At 48.6% G+C, this 22920-nt stretch overlaps 1 protein-coding gene across 2 annotated transcripts in view; it reads left to right on the top strand.

Annotated features, from left to right (window-relative positions):
* Positions 1-22920, top strand: part of LOC129708907 (solute carrier family 26 member 9-like) — a 104715-nt gene that overhangs the window by 15074 nt on the left and 66721 nt on the right. The window contains exon 1 of one of the 2 annotated variants that reach the window (XM_055654961.1): positions 10914-11292. The exons of the other annotated variant lie outside the window; for it this stretch is intronic. The gene's annotated coding sequence lies outside the window, so the exon portion shown is untranslated. Of the gene's footprint in view, positions 1-10913; positions 11293-22920 lie in introns of those variants that run through there. 2 annotated transcript variants of the gene reach the window in all.

Below are 22920 nucleotides of genomic sequence, written 5' to 3'. Positions count from 1 at the left end.
GGGTATATGGGGAGAAGGCGGCAGGAACGGGTTACTGATTGGGGATGATCGGCCATGATCACATTGAATGGTGGTGCTGCCTCGAAGGGCCGAAGGGCCTATTTCCATGTTGTGTCACTTAAACTTGTTAATGAATTTCAATAGTCTATTTTCGGCTATGAAAGGGGTTTGGTTCAACTCAATTCTGTGAAGAGAAAGCCAAATGTATATTTAAATGGCCACATCATGTATTTTAGTTTTAACTGGTTTCAAATTCCACAGCTGCTCCAGTGGGATTTGAACTCAGGTCTTTGGATTGTTGGATGCCCCATCAGCCTGAGTTTGGCACATATCCCACTAACAGACCTTTGCTATCTATGTAGCTGTCCAAATGTCTTTCAAACATATATAAATGTTATAGTATCTGCCTCAACTACCTCCTCTGGCAGCTCCTTCTATACACCCACCACCCTCTGTACGAAAATGTTCCCCCTCAGGTTCCTATAAAAATGTTTCCCCTCTAACTTTAAACCTGTGGTTCTGGGTTTCGGGCCTGTGGTCCTGGATTCGGGCCTGTGGTTCTGGATTCGGGCCTGTTGTTCTGGATTCGGGCCTCTGGTTCTAGATTCGGGCCTCTGGTTCTGGATTCGGGCATCTGGTTCTAGATTCGGGCCTCTGGTTCTAGATTTGGGCCTCTGGTTCTAGATTTGGGCCTCTGGTTCTAGATTCGGGCCTCTGGTTCTAGATCCCCCAATTCTGGGGGTAAAACACTTTGTGCATTTGACCTATCTATTCCATTCATGATCTTATACACCTCTATAAGATCACCACGCTCCAAGAATTAAAGTCCTAGCCTGCCCCAACCTCTCTCCATAGCTCAGGCCCGCAAATGCTGGAAACACACGCTACCAAAACCTTTCACTGTACCTCGGTACACGTTGCAATAAACTAAACTGAATTTTAAATACACCTCATGGATTCTTGACTCGTGACTCTATTAACTTTATGAAGACGCAAGGGTCTGTCCCACTTGGGCGTCATTTGCGCCTCGTTTACGCAAGATCATTTACGCGCGCACGTGAGGCGTGGTGTGGTGTGGTGGCGTAGGCAGTAATGTGTGGTAGCGCGCGGCGCCCCAGGATTTTGGGATTCACAAATGACGCCCAAGTGGGGGCAGGTCCTTTAGCTTGTACCAGATCCTTTCACCAACAAGGTAGCTTGCAGTTCAGGAGAAAAGCCCCTAACTACCATCTACCAGGGTGACCAAGGCTGGGAGCTGAACATCCAGGGATATTCAATATTCAGGAGGGATAGGACAGAAAGGAAAAGGAGGTGGGGTAGCGTTGCTGGTTAGAGAGGAGATTAACGCAATAGAAAGGAAGGGCATTAGCTTGGAGGATGTGGAATCTATATGGTTAGAGCTGCGAAACACTAAGGGGCAGAAAACGCTTACACAGAGAGTGGGTGAATCTGTGGAATTCTCTGCCACAGAAGATAGTTGAGGCCACAGTTCATTGGCTAGATTTAAGAGGGAGTTAGATGTGGCCCTTGTGGCTAAAGGGATCAGGGGGTATGGAGAGAAGGCAGGTACAGGATACTGAGTTGGATGATCAGCCATGATTATATTGAATGGCGGTGCAGGCTCGAAGGGCCGAATGGCCTACTCCTGCACCTAATTTCTATGTTTCTATGTTTCTATGAAACCCTTCTGGAAATAGGCAACGTTTCGGGCCGAAACCCGGAAGGGTTTCGTCCCAAAACGTTACCTATTTCCTTCGCTCCATGTCTATGTTTCTATGTTTCACTGGTGACCCTCAGACTATCCTTGACCGGACTTTGCTGGCTTTACCTTGCACTAAATATTATTCCTTTACCATGGGGTTTAAGGTGAAGGGGAAAAGATTTAATGGGAATCTGAGGGTAACATTTTCCCACAAAGGGTGGTGGGTGTATGGAACAAGCTGCCAGTGGAAATTGTTGAGGCTGGGACTATCCCAACATTTAAGAAACTGTTACACAGGTACATGGATAGGACAGGTTTGGAGGGATACGGGCCAAACGGCAGGCAGGTGGGGACTAGCGTAGCTGGGACATGTTGGCCGGTGTGGGTAAGTTGGGCCGAAGGGCCTGTTTCCATGCTGTATCACTTTGACTCTATGATGTAATGTATCTATGCACAGTAAATGGCTCGATTGGAATCATGTATTGTCTTTCCGTTGACTGGATATCACGCCACTAACGCAATTCCGTGTCCCTCACCATCTTCCAGTCCCGCCTCAAGACCCATCTCTTCACCTCTGCCTATCCTTAGCCCCACGTGCCGTCACTTTTCATCTGTGCATTAATTGCCTCATACTGTGTTTTGTATTGAGTTCTGTATTTACTTTGTGTACTAGTCATGTCTCTACTATTTATTTCATTCCCCTTACATGTTTTTCCTCTACCTGCTAAATTTTTGTAAGGTGTCCTTGAGACTCTTGAAAGGCGCCCATAAATAACATTTATTATTATTATTATTATTACCTCGGCATACGTGACAATGGACTGAACTGTAAACTGGAAATAACCAAAGATGGGCTATTGAAGTGTATTAATTCCAACTTAGACAACATTGCCCCCACTCAGTTCCAAGATGATCTTGTTCTTGTGATGTGCAAGAAAGAACTGCAGATGCTGGAAAAATCGAAGGTAGACAAAAATGCTGGAGAAACTCAGCGGGTGAGGCAGCATCTATGGAGCGAAGGAATAGGTGACGTTTCGGGTCGAGACCCTTAAGGATGAGGCAGCATCTATGGAGCGAAGGAATAGGTGATGTTTCGGGCCGAGACCCTTACGGGTGAGGCAGCATCTATGGAGCGAAGGAATAGGTGATGTTTCGGGTCGAGACCCTTAAGGGTGAGGCAGCATCTATGGAGCGAAGGAATAGGTGACGTTTCGGGTCGAGACCCTTCCGGGTCTCGACCCGAAACGTCGCCTATTCCTTCGCTCCATAGATGCTGCCTCACCCGCTGAGTTTCTCCAGCATTTTTGTCTACCTTAATTCTTGTGATGTTGATTCAGGGATAAATGCTTTGGCAGGACGCCAAGGATAATTTTCCCATTCTTATTTGGACGATTGCCCGAGAAGATGTCTTGCGTCCGGCTGAGGGAGAGAACAGACAGCGGTTTAATGGGGCGGATCGGGGTTGGCATCAGCCCACACCTCGCTCTCCGCACCCTTGCCCTCCTTGCCTCTCCGCCTGGCCTGTTCTCGCCTGCTGGACTTGTAGCCGCAGCAGCAGCAGCAGCAGCAGCAGCAGCAGCAGCAGCAGCAGGAAGTGGAGGTGTCCACACCTAGTTTCTCGGTACGAGAGCACCTGCCCTCGAAGTCACCTGTCGACCTTTTTTTACAGGTGTGTCGGAAAGCAACTGCAGGTGCGGGTTTACACCGAAGATGGACACAAAATGCTGGAGTAACTCAGCGGGACAAGGCAGCATCTCTGGAGAGAAGGAATGGGCGACATTTCGGGTCTCGACCAATTCCTTCTCTCCAGAGATGCTGCCTGTCTCGTTGTGTTATTCCAGCCCGCTGGGTCTCTCTTCGACGTTTGACCTCTCGTGTTGAGACAATTGTCCACATATCTATGTACGAGACCCTTGAAATGTCTCGTACATAGATACGTGGGCAATAGGAGCCGGAGGAGACCATTCGGCCCTTCGAGCCAGCACCACCATTCATTGTGATCACGGCTGATCATCCACAATCAGTACCCTGTTCCTGCCTTCTCCCCATATCCCTTGGTTCCGCTATCTCTAAGAGCTCTATCTAACTCTCTTTTGAAAACATCCAGTGATTCCTCTCTGGCCAGAAGATTTAAAATAATATGATAACTTCGGTCAAGGAAACATTAGAACGCACACTTTATAAGGTGAAGAAGGTGTATACGACATATTTCATTAGTCAGGTCTTTGAGTGTAAAGGCTGGGAGGTAATGTTGCAGGTGTAAGGAACAGCTTAAGGATAAGGGGGAAATCCTTTAAAACCGAGATGAGAAGAACTTTTTTCACACAGAGAGTGGTGAATCTCTGGAACTCTCTGCCACAGAGGGTAGTCGAGGCCAGTTCATTGGCTATATTTAAGAGGGAGTTAGATGTGGCCCTTGTGGCTAAGGGGATCAGGGGGTATGGAGAGAAGGCAGGTACGGGATACTGAGTTGGATGATCAGCCATGATCATATTGAATGGCGGTGCAGGCTCGAAGGGCCGAATGGCCTACTCCTGCACCTAATTTCTATGTTTCTATGTTTCTATGAACCTTGGTTAGACCATTGTTACTTTTGGAGTAGTGGGTGCAGTTTTCTTTTTGAAATACAGCGTGGAAACATGCCCTTCGGCCCATCAAGTCCGCGCCGACCAGCGATAGCCCATACACTAGTACTATCCTACACATTAGGAACCATTTACAGAAGTCAACTGGCCTACAAACCTCTTTGGAGTGTGGGAAGAAACCGGAGCACCCGGAGGAAACCCACGCAGGTCACGGGGAGAACGTGCAAACTCCGTCCGGACATGGCCCGTAGTCAGGATCGAACCCGGCTCTCTGGCGCTGCAAGTGCTGTGAGGCAGCGACTCTACCGCTGCGCCACCACGCCACCCTCTTTTTTTGAATTGATTAAATTTTAGGTCATTCACGTCACAATCCTTCCCTCAAACACACACACACACACACACACACACACACACACACACACACACACACACACACACACACACACACACACACACACACACACACACACACACACACACACACACACACACACACACACACACACACACACACACACACACACACACACACTCACCCGTTGAGCCAGCTCGATGGGCCGAAGGGTCTGTTTCCATGCTGTATCTCTCAACTTAAATGAGCCAAAAAGGTCTTGGAGGGGAGGATGCTCCTCAAACTGCGGAGCATCCGGGACAATACAGCTCACCCCCTCCGTGACACACTGGTCAACCTGAGGAGCACCTTCAGCAACAGACTGGTTCCACCAAGATGCAGCACAGAACGCCACAGGAGATCCTTCTTCCCATGTGGCTATCAAACTGTACAACTCCTCCCCCTTCTGTCGAGGGGTAGACTCAGACTGACCCCCCCCCCCCCCCCCCCCCCCCCCCCCCCCCATCCCCCCCACTCCTTTCCGCTCGTCACTTTAATGTTTATGACTGTTAGCCGATCAATTTCCCTCCTGAGATAAATGTCGTTCTATCGTATTGTATCGTATAAATCTTGTACACTCTGGAGTTTAGAAGGATGAGAGGGAATCTCATTGAAACATATAAGATTGTTAAGGGCTTGGACACACTAGAGGCAGGAAACATGTTCCCGATGTTGGGGGAGTCCAGAACCAGGGGCCACACACAGTTTAAGAATAAGGGGTAAGCCATTTAGAACGGAGACGAGGAAACACTTTTTTCTCACAGAGAGTGGTGAGTCTGTGGAATTCTCTGCCTCAGAGGGCGGTGCAGGCTGGTTCTCTGGATGGTTTCAAGAGAGAGCTAGATAGGGCTCTTAAAAATAGCAGTCAGGGGATATGGTGAGAAGGCAGGAACGGGGTACTGATTGGGGATGATCAACCATGATCACATTGAATGGCGGTGCTGGCTCGAAGGGCCGAATGGCCTACTCATGCACCTATTGTCTATTGTCTAAATCAGTGCCACAGAAAGCTAAGGGGCCGGTCTCGATGGGGGTGAAGTGGGGCTGAACTCCGCTCCCCGTGTCCGTGGTAGGGGCAGCATACGGAACGTATAGGAAGGAACTGCAGATGCTGCTTTAAACCCAAGATATACACAAAAATGCTGGAGTAACTCAGCGGGACAGGGCAGCATCTGTGGAGAAAATGAACGGGCGACGTTTCGAATCGAGACCCTTCTTCTGACTGAGAGTCGGGGGAGAGGGACGTTCACACATTCACAAGTTATAGGAGCAGAATTAGGCCATTCGGCCCATCGAGTCCCACTCCGCCATTCAATCATGGCTGATCTCTGCCTGCTAATCCCATTTTCCTGCCTTCTCCCCATAACCCTTGACACCCGTTCTAATCAAGAATTTGTCTACCTCTGCCTTAAAGATATCCACCGACTTGGCCTCCACAGTGGATAGTTCCACAGATTAACTACCCTCTGACTAAAGAAGTTCCTCCGCGCCTCCTTTCTAAAATGAGCGCCCTTCGTATCACGCACATGGTATCTGGTCAAACAGTGGCCCTGACCTCTTGACCCCCGTCAAGAAGGCACAACGCTCGTCTCCAGAACTGCCGATGGGAGATAAGCGCATTTCGCCCCAATCTGTCATCCAGCTCCTTAAATGAGACGGCGCTCACTCAACAATGGATCACGGGGGGTTGTGCAGATCATTCCATTGAAGCGGGACTTAAGGTACTTCACCTCCAGACCCGCGCTGACCCCGAGTCACATTCTCACCTGTCCTGCCAACCTCCCCATCCCACATTTACACCTTTAATGCTCAACAGAAGCCAAGGCTTCTCATCACAGATGTATCTTGTTATGTACTACCTGACCACATAGGGGAAGGCCATTCAGCCCATCATCGTCACCCTCGGAGTAATCCTATCAACATTCCCATCAATCCCATCAACACCTCCCTTCCTTCATTTCAGTTTAGTTTATTAAGGATCAGTGGAATTCTCCTCCACAGAGGGCAACGGAGGCCAGTTCACTGGATGTTTTCAAGAGAGAGTTAGACAATAGACAATAGACAATAGGTGCACGAGTAGAGGCCATTTGGCCCTTCGAGCCAGCAACGCCATTCAATGTGATTATGGCTGATCATCCCCAATCAGTACCCCGTTCCTGCCTTCTCCCCATATCCCCTGACTCCGCTATATTTAAGAGCCCTACATAGCTCTCTCTTGAAAGCATCCAGAGAATCCACAAAATGCAGACATCAGCCTTGATTAAATGGTGGAGTAGACTTGATGGGCCAAATGGCCTAATTCTGCTTCTATCATTTATGAACATGAATCTATGAGACAGGTTTAGATGGATATAAAATTTAGAGAGAGTTAGATAGAGTTCTCAGGGCTAACGGAATCAAGGGATACGGGGAGAAGGCAGGAACGGGATGCAAAATATGAATGATCAGCCATGATCATATTGAATGGCTGTGCTGGCTCGAAGGGCCGAATGGCCTACTCCTGCACCTATCTTCTATGTTTCTATGTTTCTATATTTGTCAAGTGTACCGAGGTACAGTGAAAAGCCGCTGTGTGTGGAAAGACAATACATGATTACAGTTGAGCCATTATAACCTATTCCCCCACCCATTCCCATCAGATTTTTGCCCGCAAGCCTTTGGGAATGTGGGAGGAAACCGGGGCACCCGGAGGAAACCCTCGCATGCAAACTCCACACAGACAGCTCCAGACATCAGTATGGAACCGAGTTACCAGAGATGTGAGGTAGCAGCACTACCTGCAGCCTCTCCCGACCTTATGAGTGGGAAGGAACTGCAGCTAGACACAAAAAGCTGGAGTGACTCAGCGGGACAGGCGGCATCTCCGGAGAAAAGGAATAGGTGACGTTTCGGGTCCAGACCCTTCCTCAGACTGAGAGTCAGGGGAGAGGGAGACGAGAGATATAGACGGTGATGTAGAGAGATGTAGAAGAAATGAACGAAAGATGTGCAAAGAAAAGTAACGGCAAACAAGGAAATGATTCAGTGTTAGCTGTTGACTAGGTGAAAACGAGTTACAGAGAGTGAAACTCACCAGGATGACATTGAAGCGAGAACGATGACTTGAGTGGGGGAGAGACGGAGAGAGAGGGGATGATGTGTAAGGGTCAGTTGAAGTTAAAGGGCAGTCACGGTGGCGGTAGAGTTGCTGCCTTACAGCGAACGCAGCGCCGGAGACCCGGGTTCGATCCCGACTACTGGTGCTGTCTGTGCGGAGTTTGCACGTTCTCCCCGTGACCTGCGTGGGTTTTGTCCGAGATCTTCGGTTTCCTTCCACACTCCAAAGACGTGCGGGTTTGTAGGTTAATTGTCCTGGTAGACTGTGGAACAGCATCCCCTTTGCCATCAGAACTGTCCCCTCCATCGACTCCATCGATAAAAGTCAAGGCTAAAGACTTATCTATACTCCCAAGTCTTTCCTGATGTCCTATGAGTGAGGGCTACATGTATATATGTATGTAGTTTGTTTTGTAAATGTTTTTGTAAATTGTTTTTTAAATGTGCTATAGAAATAAATTTGACTTGACTTGACTTGGTAAATGCAATAAATTGGCCCAAGTGGGTGTAGGATCGTGTTAATGCGCGGGGATCGCTAGTCGGCACGGACCCGGTGGGCCGAAGGGCCTGTGACTCTAAAACTAAAAATGAGAACTACATTCATACCGCTGGGTTGTAAGCTTCCCGATGTTCTGAGTTGGATGATCAGCCATGATCATATTGAATGGCGGTACAGGCTCGAAGGGCCGAATGCCCTACTCCTGTACCTAATTTCTATGTTTCTATGTTTCTATGTTCTCAGGAAAGGCGAGACGCACAGATTAAAATGTGCTTTAGTCTCAGTTACAAAATACCTAAGGTCGACAAAAATGCTGGAGAAACTCAGCGGGTGCGGCAGCATCTACGGAGCGAAGGAAATGGGCGACGATTCGGGGCCGAATCCCTTCTGGAAATAGGCAACGTTTCGGGCCGAAACCCGGAAGGGTTTCGTCCCGAAACGTTGCCTATTCCTGGCTCCATAGATGCTGCTGCAGCTGAGTTTCTCCAGCATTTTGTCTACCTTCGATTTTCCAGCATCTGCAGCCGATAACCATATAACAATTACAGCACGAAACAGGTTCGGCCCTACAAGTCCATGCCGAAAAATTTTTTTTTTTTTTTTTTTTCCTTAGTCCCACCTGCCTGCACTCATACCATAACCCTCCATTCCCTTCTCATCCATATGCCTATCCAATTTATTTTTAAATGATACCAATGAACCTGCCTCCACCACTTCCACTGGGAGCTCATTCCACACTGCCACCACTCTCTGCGTAAAGTTCCCCCTCATATTACCCCTAAACTTCTGTCCCTTAATTCTGAAGTCATGTCCTCTTGTTTGAATCTTCCCTATTCTCAAAGGGAAAAGCTTGTCCACTTCCTTCTTGAACCCTCTGGAGTATTTTACACGTAGAGTCTTTAAGCTGGCTGGGTAGAGCGCAAGAAAAAAGCTTTTCACTGTACCTTGGTACACGTGACAATAAACTAAAACTCAACTAGTGCAACCCCCTACTGACATTTTTAATTCCAGGTTTTATTGAGTTGAGTTTTATTGCTTGAGTTGAAGGTGGCGAGTTGCCAGAGCTGGATTTGAACTTGCGACTCTGGGACTTGGATGTTGTGCACCGTCCCTCTAACTCGACGTTGATGCGACTGTAACACAAACAGTGTTACGCGGGGACATTTAGTGAAGGCTCGGGCAAAGGAGAGTCATGTAATGCCTAGTCATAGAGTCATGGAGTGTTACAGCATATACACAGGCCCAACATGCCTACATTGGCCAACATGTCCCACCTACACTAGTCCCACCTGGCTGCGTTTGGCCCCAAATATCTCCAAAACTCTCTTATCCATGTCTAAAATGTCCCTTAAATGTTGCAATAATCCCAGCCTCAACTACCTCCACTGGCAGCTCGTTCCTGACACCCACCACCCTCTGTGTAAAAAAGTTACCCCTCAGGTTCCTATTAAATCTGTCCCCCATCACCTTAAAGCTATGTCCTCTGGTTCTCGATTCCCCTACTCTGGGCAAGAGACTCTGAGCGTCTACCTGATTTGTTCCCCTCACGATTTTGACCACTTCTATAAGATTTGGGGTGGCAAGATGGCGCAGCGGTAGAGTCGCTGCCTCACAGCGCCGGAGACCCGGGTTCGATCCTGCTGACTGCGCGGAGTTTGCACGTTCTCCCTGCCACCGTGTGGCTTTTCTCCGGGTGCTCCAATTTCCTCCCACACTCCAAAGACGTACGAGTCTGTAGGTCAACTGGCTTCGGTAAAAATTGTAGATTTCCTGTAGAATTTTGGATAGTGTTGGATAGTGCGGGGATCGCTGGTCGGCATGGTCTCGGTGGGCCGAAGGGCCTGTTTCCCGGGTTGTATCTCCAAACTAAACCCCTCATTCCCCCTGCGCTCCAAGCAATAAAGTCCTAGCCTGCTCAACCTGCTCTGCTCAAGACTACTTCTGAGTTTGGAAGATAGACTCTTAAAAAGCTGGAGTAACTCAGCGGGTCAGACAGCATCTCCGGGGTAAAGGAACGGGTGACGTATTGGGTCGAGACCCTTCTTCAGATCGAAGAAGGGTCTCGACCCTGAAACGTCGCCCCCTTCCTTTTCTCTGGAGGTGCCGCCTGTCCCGTTGAGTTACTCCAGCTTTTAGTGTCTATCTTCGGTTTAAACCAGCATCTGAAGTTCCTTCCAACACTTAGGAAGGTGCATTAAGGTAAGGTCTTTGGGACCATTTCCCCTGATCACAGCACAGACTTTGGAAAACCAGATGGTACACAAAAATGCTGGACAAACTTAGCGGGTGCAGCAGCATCTATGGAGCGAAGGAAATAGGCAACGTTTCGGGACGAAACCCTTGCGGGTTTCGACCCGAAACGTTGCCTATTTCCAGAAGGGTTTCGGGCCAAAATGTTGCCTATTTCCTTCGCTCCATAGATGCTGCTGCACCCGCTGAGTTTCTCCAGCATTGTTTGGCGTACCTTCGATTTTCCAGCATCTGCAGTTCCTTCTTAAACACTTGGAAAATCAGCTTGTCAGGGGTGGGATATGGATAAGACTAAAAGCAGGAATGCTCTCAAACCTGTTTTTTTGACTGCAAATAGTAACTGGTTAGCCTCTGAGATTACACTTGCCTCTCGTATCACAGTTCCCCGCTGTGAAGTTGGTCACGGTTCAACATGTGTGTAAATATTGTGGAATTTGCGAAGATAGCACTGGCTTGATAATAGTTTTTTTTCACCCACTGGCAATCGGAAATCTCACCTCCCCGACAGTGAAGTCATCCCAGCAAGTTGAAAGCCTCTCCGAGCCAAGTTTACCTGGAGAAAGGTGTTCCAGGTAATTAGGTATTCTGGTGTAACGTCACCACTGGCTGGATGCTACCTGTGTTTATAAAATAGCGAGCCCACAAGGAACTGGCCAGTGTAGGTGGATCGTACACAAGACGCACTTCAGACAGCAGTCCATTGGGGAAGGAGTGGAGTACAGGGGTGAGCTGCAGTCAACATTAAACACCACGTTCCATGCGATATCAGGTACGTTCCTTCGACCCAGTATCTTTCCCTGGGTGTTTGTGCCTTTACATTGAGAACAAGCAACTGTAGATTTCTGAGGCAGTGGCACAAATCTCCCTGTTATCACTCCCCCTCTCCATCCCAGTTCTCCGACTGCGCTCCTGATTACATTTTACTTTGCGCCCCTCGTTGCCAGCTCCCCCTGGCCAGCGCTGATCCACTGGACATTTTCCCTGTGATCTCCTGCTTTCACACCTTGCCGGTCCGCATCACTCTCTCCTCCCCCCCCTCCCCCCGACTGTCGGACTGAGGAAGGGTCCCGACCCGCGAAGCGTCGACCAGTCCCTTCTATCCGGAGACGTTGCCCGTCCCGCTGAGTTACTCTGGCATTTTGTGGCTATTATCGACCGGTGACTTTCATTTAACTTGTGTACATATATTCAGACTCTGACCCCCCCCACCCCCCCCCCCCCCCTCCCCCCCACCTCTGGCTGCTCCACTGCTTCAGGCTGCATTTGGGCAGATGTTATATGCGTCTGACATGCGGCTTTCTTGCAGTTGGATGTTGAGGGTATTTGCGACACAGTTTAACGGGGTCCTGGTTGCATTTTTTCTCCCTCCCGCTGCACTAAAGACGGGCGCATTCGCCTTCAATGCAGCAGAGAGTGTGTGGGGCTGACTGCATTGACTGCATTGGGTGGGGGAGGTGCGGGTACAAGGGAGGGAAGGGGAACCGTGCTGGCTTCTGCCTCCGTTCCAAATCTCGACACTTTGCTGTTAATCTTAACAATCCATTCGGACTCGACGATGTCAGAAGAGACTTCCCCTTCAGTTCCTGAGTCCCAGACATGGCCAAATGCCCTTCACTTTTCTTCACGGCAGGAAACTTTAGAAAACGAAAAGAGACCATTTATAAACAATAGACACTAGGCGCAGGAGTAGGCCACTCGGCCCTTCGAGCCAGCACCGCCATTCAATGTGATCATGGCTGATCATCCCCAATCAGTACCCCGTTCCTGCCTTCTTCCCCATATCCCCTGACTCTCTCTCGCTATCTTTAAGAGCCCCATCTAGCTCTCTCTTGAAAGAATTCTCCCCAGAGAACCTGCCTCCACCGCCCTCTGAGGCAGAGAATTCCACATACTCACAACTCTCTGTGAGAAAAAGTGTTTCCTCGTCTCCGTTCTAAATGGCTGACCCCTTATTCTTAAACTGTGTGTGGCCCCTGGTTCTTGTAATTTATACAAAAATTCTGGAGTAACTCAGCGGGACCGGCAGCATCTCAGGAGAAGACGAGTGGGTGACGTTTTGGGTCGAGACCCTTCTTCAGACTGAAGAAGAGTCTCGATCCAAAACGTCGCCCGTTGGTTTGAAGAATGGGTCTCGACCCGAAACATCACCCGTTCCTTCTCTCCAGAGACGCTGCCTGTCCCGCTGAGTTACTCCAGCTTTTTGTGTCTGTCTTGTGGGGTGTAAACCAGCATCTGCAGTTCCTTCCCACACATTTAATTTATAATTCTTAAAAGATCTCCTCATTCATTCACACCGATCTTCGCTGTTAGGTATCAACTGGAACAGCAAGTTAATTAAATGTGAGTCGGAGGACGGGTCAGTCAAGTGCAGCACGATGGTGCAGTGAGTAGAGCAGCTGCCTCACAGCGCCAGAGACCCGGGTTCGATCCCCACCTCGGGTGCTGCCTGTGTGTGCGGAGTTTGCACGTTCTCCCCGTGACCGCGTGGGTTTCCTCCGGGTGCTCCGGTTTCCTCCCACATCCCAAAGACGTGCGGGCTTGTAGGTTAATCGGCCCCTCTGTAAATGGCCTCTCGTGTGTAGGGAGTGGATGGGAAGGTGGGATAACATGGAACTAGTCGGCACGGACTCGGTGGGCTGAAGGGCCTGATTCAGTGCTGTAGCTTTCAATCAACTGATCAAAAATTTTAAACCAGACTGTAAGAGTTCGGGTCGTGTCAAAGTATTATTAGTTATAAGCTCAATAACATTTCACATTATGAACTTCAAAGTCTAACGTTAAGGTTTTGAATGATGTTTTTTTAACCTTTTCTAACTGGATATATAATAAATAGAATCATAATGTCCAAAGAGGCTATTCAGCCCATCCTAACTGTGCTAGCCCTTTGAACGTGGTCTCCAATTTGTCTCATTGCCCAATGTGGTTAAGAGATACAGCAGGGAAACAGGCCCTTCGGCCCATCGAGTCCGCGCCGACCAGCGATCCCCGCACACTAACTCTATCCTACACACACTTGGGACAATTTACAATATTTACCGATGCCAAATCGGAGTGTGGGAGGAAACCGGAGAACTCGGAGAAAACCCACGCGGGTCACGGGGAGAACGTGCAAACTCCGTACAGACAGCACCTGTTACGCAAGACCGAACCCGGGTCCCTGGTGCTGTGAGGCAGCCACTCTACCCGCTGTGCCACCGTGCTCCCATTCTTTCCCCACAAAGACAATAGATAATAGGTGCAGGAGTAGGCCATTCGGCCCTTCGAGCCAGCACCGCCATTCAATGTGATCATGGCTGATCATCCACAAACAGTACCCCGTTCCTGCCTTCTCCCCATATCGCCTGACTACGCTATTTTGAAGAGCTCTCTCTTGAAAGCATCCAGAGAACCTGCCTCCACCGCCCTCTGAGGCAGAGAACTCCACAGACTCACAACTCTCTGTGAGAAAAAATGTTTTGCCCCTCGTATATTTTTCCTTTTGATTTAATACTATTCGGGTGGAGTCTGGCTATGTTGGGCTATGTTTCAGAGTCCGGAGTGTTTTGTGACTGAGGCTGATGTACATTTTAATCTGTAGGTAGACAAAAATGCTGGAGAAACTCAGCGGGTGAGGCAGCATCTATGGAGCGAAGGAATAGGTGACGTTTCGGGTCGAGACCCTTCTGGAAACTCAGTGGGTGAGGCAGCATCTATGGAGCGAAGGAATAGGTGACGTTTCGGGTCGAGACCCTTCCGGGTCTCGACCCGAAACGTCACCTATTCCTTCGCTCCATAGATGCTGCCTCACCCGCTGAGTTTCTCCAGCATTTTTGTCTACCTTCGATTTTTCCAGCATCTGCAGTTCTTTCTTAAAATTTTAAACTGCACGTCTCGCCTTTGCTGAGTTCAAGGTTGTTGTGAGTTTCGGGAAACCGGTTGCCATTATCCTCTGCACCTTGTCCACGAAGTTTGCATTGCCCCCAGTCAGTTAATCATTTTTTAAAACGCTATTTATCTTGTACTCCGTGAGAAAAACTCTTGCCAACGTGTCAACAGCAGTCGCAGCTGAAGTGAAAGAATACATAGAATAATAGAAACATAGAAAATAGGTGCAGGAGGAGGCCATTCGGCCCTTCCAGCCAGCACCGTCATTCATTGTGATCATGGCTGATCGTTCCCGATCAATAACCCGTGCCTGCCTTCTCCCCATATCCCTTGACTCCACTAGCCCCTAGAGCTCTATCTAACTCTCTATTAAATCCATCCAGTGACTTGGCCTCCACTGCCCTCTGTGGCAGGGAATTCCACAAATTCTCAACTCTCTGGGTGAAAAAGTTTTTTCTCACCTCAGTCTTAAATGACCTCCCCTTTATTCTAAGACTGTGTGTGACCCCTGGTTCTGGACTCGCCCAACTTTGGGAACATTTTTCCTGCATCTAGCTTGTCCAGTCATTTTTATAATTTTATATGTTTCTATAAGATCCCCCCCGCCTCATCCTTCTAAACTCCAGTGAATACAAGCTTGGTCTTTTCAACGTTAAGAGGCTTTTGTTGGGCTTGCTCAAGGGACAATTTGTGGAAGGATTGCCAGTGAGAATAAAAGAAAGATTATGAAGCATGCGAAACATTGGCGCAGCGGGTAAAGCCGCTGACTCACGGCGCCAGAGACCCCGGTTCGATCCCGACCTCGGGTGCTGCCTGTAGCGGAGTTTGCACGTTCTCCCCGTGACCTGCGTGGGTTTTCTCCGAGACAGACAATAGACAACAGTTTGTCGCCAAATGTTCGCTGGTGGTCGCCCGGACTCGTCTCCTCAGTCGCGCAAAAAAGTCGTAGCGTTTTTCTGGTCGCCGCTAAATTTTCAACGTGTTGAAAACATTTTGGGCGACAGTGGGTTTGGCGCCAATGAGCGTAGCTTGACTTCTCCTGACGTAGGTGCTGTCGTAGGTTGTCGCCAGGGTGACGTAGGGCATTGCCGTTATTTTTTGGCGACCTGCTACGACTATGGCAGTCGCCGGCAGTTGCCGAAAAATAATCGCCAAGTGGGACAGGCCCGTTACTTGCAGCAAGATTCCTCTCTACTCCTTCTGCCTACGATTTTTTTTTTGCAGCAGGAGAAAAAAATCCAACAATTTGCGTTTAAGAAAGAACTGCAGATGCTGGAAAAATCGAAGGTAGACAAAAATGCTGGAGAACTCAGCGGGTGAGGCAGCATCTATGGAGAGAAGGAATAGGTGACGTTTCGGGTCGAGACCCTTCCGGGTCTCGACCCGAAACGTCACCTATTCCTTCGCTCCATAGATGCAGCCTCACCCGCTGAGTTTGCAGAAGGGTCTCGACCCGAAACGTCACCTATTCCTTCGCTCCATAGATGCTGCCTCACCCGCTGAGTTTCCAGAAGGGTCTCGACCCGAAACGTCACCTATTCCTTCGCTCCATAGATGCAGCCTCACCCGCTGAGTTTCTCCAGCATTTTTTGTCTACCAACAATCTATGTTGATCATTGGATGATACCATCTCGCTAGCAGACGGCAGTGAGTGAAATCGGGAACCTTTTTTTTTTTTGTATCAAAAAATAATGTATTTAAATTCCAACTCGATACAAAAAACAAAAAAAACAAAACAGTGGTGACATACCCACCACCATGTTACAAAATCAACAAACAACTATTTGACAAATATTCTAATAACTACTGTACAACTCCGGTAAATCTGGCTTGGGCAAAGCCCTCTTCCGCCTGGCGCCGTGACTTGCGGATGGCCAACTTTGCCAGGGCTAGGAGCAACCCAACCAGGACATCTTCAGCCCTGCCCACTCCCTAGATCCCGTCGCCAGTCCTTCAGTCACTGACAGCAGAGCCACTCCTCCCCTTGCGGACCCTAGGTGGAGTGGCGGTGCCGAAATCGGGAACCTTGGGATGGAACATCAGTCCAGGACACGGAATAAGTCAAGTCAAATCAATTTTATTTCTATAGCACATCTAAAAACAACTCTCGTTGACCAAAGTGCTTTCCATCAGTGCAGGAACTACCGTGCTACAAACAGTGGTACATAGATCTAACAATACACACATAAATACATACATATAGCCCTCCCTCAGAGGACCTCTAGAAATGCTTGTGAGTAGAAGTAAGTTTTAAGTCTAGACTTAAAGGAGTTGATGGAGGGGGCAGTTCTGATGGGAAGGGGGATGCTGCTGTTCCACAGTCTAGGAGCTGCAACCGCAAAGGCGCGGTCGCCCCTGAGCTTCTGCCTAGACCGCGGGATGTTCAGCAGCCCCAAGTCGGATGATCTGAGGGACCTGGAGGTGGTGTGGTGGGTTAACAGATTTTTGATGTAGGTGGGGGCAAGCCCATTAAGGGCTTTGTAAACATGAAGGAGGATCTTGAAATTGATTCGGAACCGCACAGGGAGCCAGTGGAGAGAGGCCAGAGTCGGGGTGAAGATGTGGTCCCTTTTTCGGGTGCCCGTCAGGAGTCTGGCGGCGGCGTTTTGGACCAATTGTCGGCGGGACAGGGATGATTGGCTGATGCCAGTGTTGCAGTAATCAAGGCGGGAGGAGATAAATGAGTGGATGATCTTTTCAAGCTCGTCGAGTGGAGGAATGGTTTGATTTTGGCTATCGTGCGAAGCTCGCTTTTTTTACCACAGAGTTGACTTGTTTGTCAAACTTCAATGCAGAGTCAAATATCACAGCAAGGTTTTTGACGTGAGGTTTGAGTAAGGGGGTAAGGCTTCCTAGGCTGCCTGCTATTGTGTTGATGGAGTCTGAGTAACACATCAAAGGCCCCGACAATGGGGGAGAAGGACCCAGAACTCCTGTCTTCCCTCTCGCTCGCCACTGCTGGGCAAGAAACACTTTTTCCGTTTTAGTTCGGTTTTGTTTTGTTTATTGTCACGTGTAACGAGATACAGTGAAACGTTTGTGTTGCTGAAAGTTAACTAACCAGTTTGCTAACCAGGAAAGATTGTACAAGATCACAATCCAGCCGTCCACTGTGTACAGATCCAGGATGAAAGGAATGATGTTTTAGTGAGAGATAAAGTCCAGTAAAGTCAAATTAAATATAGTCCGAGGGTCTCCAATGAGGTCAGGACCAGGTGAGACCACACCTGGAGTATTGCGTACAGTTTTGGTCTCCAAATCTGAGGAAGGACATTATTGCCATAGAGGGAGTGCAGAGAAGGTTCACCAGACTGATTCCTGGGATGTCAGGACTGTCTTATGAAGAAAGACTGGATAGACTTGGTTTATACTCTCTAGAATTTAGGAGATTGAGAGGGGATCTTATAGAAACTTACAAAATTCTTAAGGGGTTGGACAGGCTAGATGCAGGAAGATTGCTCCCGATGTTGGGGAAGTCCAGGACAAGGGGTCACAGCTTAAGGATAAGGGGGAAATCCTTTAAAACCGAGATGAGAAGAACTTTTTTCACACAGAGAGTGGTGAATCTCTGGAACTCTCTGCCACAGAGGGTAGTTGAGGCCAGTTCATTGGCTATATTTAAGAGGGAGTTAGATGTGGCCCTTGTGGCTAAGGGGATCAGAGGGTATGGAGAGAAGGCAGGTACGGGATACTGAGTTGGATGATCAGCCATGATCATATTGAATGGCGGTGCAGGCTCGAAGGGCCGAATGGCCTACTCCAGCACCTAATTTCTATGTTTCTATGACCACTCCCTCGTTGGTGATCGGATGGTTCAGTTGCCTAATAACAATAGACAATAGGTGCAGGAGTAGGCCATTCGGCCCTTCGAGCCAGCACCGCCATTCACTGTGGTCATGGTCTGATCATCCCCAATCAGTACCCCATTCCTGCCTTCTCCCCATATCCCTTGACTCCGCTATTTTTAAGAGCCCTATCTAGCTCTCTCTTGAAACATCCAGAGAATCGGCCTCCACTGCTTTCTGAGGCAAAGAATTCCACAGATTCACAACTCTCTGGGTGAAAAAGGTTTTCCTCATCTCCTTTCTAAATGGCTTACCCCTTATTCTTAAATCGTGGGCCCTGGTTCTGGACTCCCCCAACATTGGGAACATGTTTCCTGCCTCTAGCGTGTTCGATCCCTTAATAATCTTATATGTTTCAATAAGATCCCCTCTCATTCTTCTGAACTCCAGAGTGTACAAGCCCAGCCGCTCCATTCTATCGACAAATGACAGTCCCACCATCCCGGGAATTAACCCCGTGAACCTACACTGCACTCCCTCAATAGCAAGAATGTCCTCAAATTTGGAGTCCAAAACTGCACACAATACTCCAGGTGTGGTCTCACCACGGCCCTGTACAACTGCAGAAGGACCACTTTGCTCCTATACTCAACTCCTCTCGTTATGAAGGCCACCACGCCATTAGCTTTCTCCACTGCCTGCTGTACCTGCATGCTTACTATCAGTGACTGATGTACAAGGACACCCAAATCTCGTTGTACTTGCCCCTTTCCCAACTTGACACCATTCAGAAAATAACCTTCCTGTCCTAGCCACCAAAGTGAATAACCTTACATTTACCCACATTAAGCTGCATCTGCCATGCATCTGCCCACTCACCCAACCTGTCCAAGTTACCCTGCATCCTCATAGCATCCTCCTCACAGTCCACACTGCCACCCAGCTTTGTGTCATCTGCAAATTTATTTTATGTCACTTTTAATCCCTTCATCCAAATCATTAATGTATATTGTAAATAGCTGGGAAGAAACTGTCCCTGAATCTGGAGGTGTGCGTTTTCACTTCTGTATCTCGTGTCTGATCATCTCCTCCAACCTCATCCACTGTTCCAGATGTGGACTCTGATTAATCGGTGAGACCAAGCACAGACTGGGCGATCGATTTGCTCAGTCCGCCTTGGCCTAAGCGATCTCCCAGTTGCCAAACACTTTACCTCCCCCTCCCATTCCCACATTGACCTTTCTGTCCTGGGCCTCCTCCACTGTCTGAGTGAGGCCCAGCGCAAATTGGAGGAACAGCGCCTCATATTACGCTTGGGTAGTTTACACCCCAGCGGTATGAACATTGACTTCTCTAACTTCATGTAACCCTTGCATCCCCTCTCTCTCCGCCCCTCCCCCACCCTGGTCGTCGTACTAGTTTCACTGCCTGTACAACTCGTTATCACCTTCCCCACAGCCAACAATGGACCATTGTGGGCTCCACGGTTTCCTGATCACAGTTGCTGGCTTTGATTTGTTCATTTCACACCTTTCATTCATTTGTCCTTTGTACCCTTTCATACCTCTCATTTCCCTCTCCCCTGTCTCTCAGTCTGAAGAAGGGTCTCAACCCTAAACACTGTACTATTTGATTAGTACGGGTGTCTGGGGGTTATGGGGAGAAGGCAGGAGAATGGGGTTAGGAGGGAGAGATAAATCGACCACAATTAAATCACTTATGAACGGGTCCTTCTCTCGAGAGATGCTGCCTGACCCGCTGAGTTACACCAGAATTTAGTATCAATCTTTGGTGTAAACCAGCAACTGCAGTTCCTTCCGACACATCTCACATTCTGAGATGCGTTTAGCTTGGCATTTCATAAAGTACGCTACAGTCCATTGTCTTTATATGAATAGAACTGTTGTCTCACAGTTTCAACAAACTGGCCTTATAAAAACATCTGAAAATAACAGCAACACTAGAGCTGTATTCTTGTGTGTATGTTTAACTCAGACGGGAGATTTGAATCCACAAACCTTTGACAGAAACGTGTTGTGAGCCACATGTATATTCACTGGAATTTAGAAGGATGAGAGGATATCTTATAGAGATATGTAAAATTCGTAAGGGATTGGACAGGCTACACACAGGAGAAATGTTCCCCATGTTGGGGGAGTCCAGGGCCAGGGGTCACAGTTTAAGAATAAGGGGTCGGCCATTTAGTACTGAGATGAAGAAAAACATTTTCACCCAGAGAGTTGTGAAGCTGAGGAATTCTCTGCCACAGAAGGCAGTGGAGGCCAATTCACTGGATGTCTTCAAGAGAGAGTTAGATTGAGCTCTTTGGGCTAACGGAATCAAGGGATATGGGGAGAAGGCAGGAACGGGGTACTGATTTGGGATGATCAGCAATGATCACATTGAATGGCGGTGCTGGCTCGAAGGGCCGAATGGCCTAGTCCTTGCACCTATTTTCTATGTTTCGTCTCAGGTAAATCAACAACCAGAGGACATAGATTTAAGGTGAAGGGGGGAAAGATTTAATAGGAATCTGAGGGGTAACGTTTTCACACAAAGAGTGGTGGGTGTATGGAACGAGCTGCCAGAGGAGGTAGTTGAGGCTGGGACTTTCCCAACATTTAAGAAACATTTAGACAGGTACATGGATAGGACAGGTTTGGAGGGATAAGGACCAAATGTGGGCTGGTGGGACCAGTGTAGCTGGGAGCTGTTGGCCGGTGTTGGCAAGTTGGGCCGAAGGGCCTGTTTCCACACTGTATCATTCTAAAACTCCTCACACACTACAGGTTGTAGGTGAGGCACAAAATGCTGGAGAAACTCAGCGGGTGAGGCAGCATCTATGGAGCGAAGGAATTGGCGACGTTTCGGGTTGAGACCCTTCTACTGTAGATATAAATGCTGGAGAAACTCAGTGGGTGAGGCAGCATCTATGGAGCGAAGGAAATAGGCAACATTTTGTCCCGAAACGTTGCCTATTTCCTTCGCTCCATAGATGCTGCCTCACCCGCTGAGTTTCTCCAGCATTTTTGTCTACCTTCGATTTTACAATATTTATTCATTGGCATTTGAACCTCAAATGAGGCTCAAACGAAACTCTGTTTCTTCAACCATACAATTTGTACAAGACACACAAACTATTCAATTCACACAAACATCCATCGCAGTGAATCTCCTCCTCACTGCCCCCTCCAACGACTCCTTTAAGTCAAGGCTAAAAACTTATCTATACTCCCACGCCTTTCCTGACGTCCACTGAGCGAGGGCTACATGTATATATGTATGTAGTTTGTTTGTTTGTACTATTCTTATAACAAATGTAAAGCACTTTGGCCAACGAGAGTTGTTTTTTAAATGTGCTATAAAAATAAATGTGACTTGACTTGACTTGACACTGTGATGGAAGGCAAAGTCTGTTCTCTCCCCTGCATCTGCAGTTCCTTCTTAAAGTCTTGACTCTTGACTCTGTTGACTCGAGGCTGAGATGCAGACTGCATTCATGGTCTGCATAAACCCTACTAGAATCCCCAAGGTACACACAAAATGCTGGAGAAACTCAGCGGGTGCAGCAGCATCTATGGAGCGAAGGAAATAGGCAACGTTTCGGGCCGAAACCCTTCTTCAGATTGATCGGGGGGGGGGGAGAAGAAAGGACGAAAGGAGGAGGAGCCCGAAGGCTGGGGGATGGGAGGAGACAGCAGGAAGGCTGAGGAAGGGGAGGAGACAGCAAGGGCTAACAGAACTGGGAGAATTCAATGTTCATGCCCCCAGGATGCAGACTCCCCAAGCGGAATATGAGGTGCTGTTCCTCCAATTTTCGGTGTTGCTCGCTCTGGCCATGGAGGAGACCCAGGACAGAGTGGGAGGATACAGAGTGGGAGGGGGAGTTGAAGTAGAATCCCCAAGGCGTAGGGGACCACTGACCTCCATGGCCGTGGGTGTATGGGACCAGCTGCCAGAGGAGGTAGTTGAGGCAGGGACATATTCTCTCCTGACCTTTTCCAAATGTTTCAAATGTTTAACATCGCTGACATCGCCTGGCCTGGAAGGGACGTCAGCTTCCCGGCGACAATCAGTGGGAGCCATCACTTGTCGCAGTAGATGATGGTGGTGGCAGAATGGGCTCAGGATACTTCCAGCTTCCAGCCCCACCCGCGATGTGGACACTTCTACTATGGGGCCGAGGCAGGGACTATCACAACATTTAAGAAACAGTTAGTGCAGGACGGAACTGCAGATGCTGGTTTAAACCGAAGATAGACACAAAATGTGTCTATGGTTAGAGAGTGGTGAATCTGTGGAATTCTCTGCCGCAGAAGGTAGTTGAGGCCACACAGTTCATTGGCTATATTTAAGAGGGAGTTAGATGTGGTCCTTGTGGCTAAAGGGATCAGGGGGTATGGAGAGAAGCCAGGTACAGGATACTGAGTTGGATGATCAGCCATGATCATATTGAATGGCGGTGCAGTCTTGAAGAGCCGAATGGCCTACTCCTGCACCTATTGTCTATGTTTCTATGTTTCTAAAATGCTGGAGTAACTCAGCAGGACAGGCAGCATCTCTGGAGTGAGGGAATGGGTGATGTTTTGGGTCGAGACCCTTCTTTGAGAAACAGTTAGACTGGTCCATGGATAAGACAGGTTTGGAGGGATATGGGCCAAACGCGGGTAGGTGGGACATGTTGGTCAAGTTGGGCCGAAGGGCCTGTTTCCAGGCTGTATGACTCTATGACTCTATGGCCAAATATT

This window comes from Leucoraja erinacea, chromosome 24, assembly GCF_028641065.1.
Source record: "Leucoraja erinacea ecotype New England chromosome 24, Leri_hhj_1, whole genome shotgun sequence".
NCBI lineage: Eukaryota > Metazoa > Chordata > Chondrichthyes > Rajiformes > Rajidae > Leucoraja > Leucoraja erinaceus.
The sequence above is the reverse complement of the archived record's forward strand: the minus strand, read 5'-3'. Positions and strand labels throughout refer to the sequence as shown.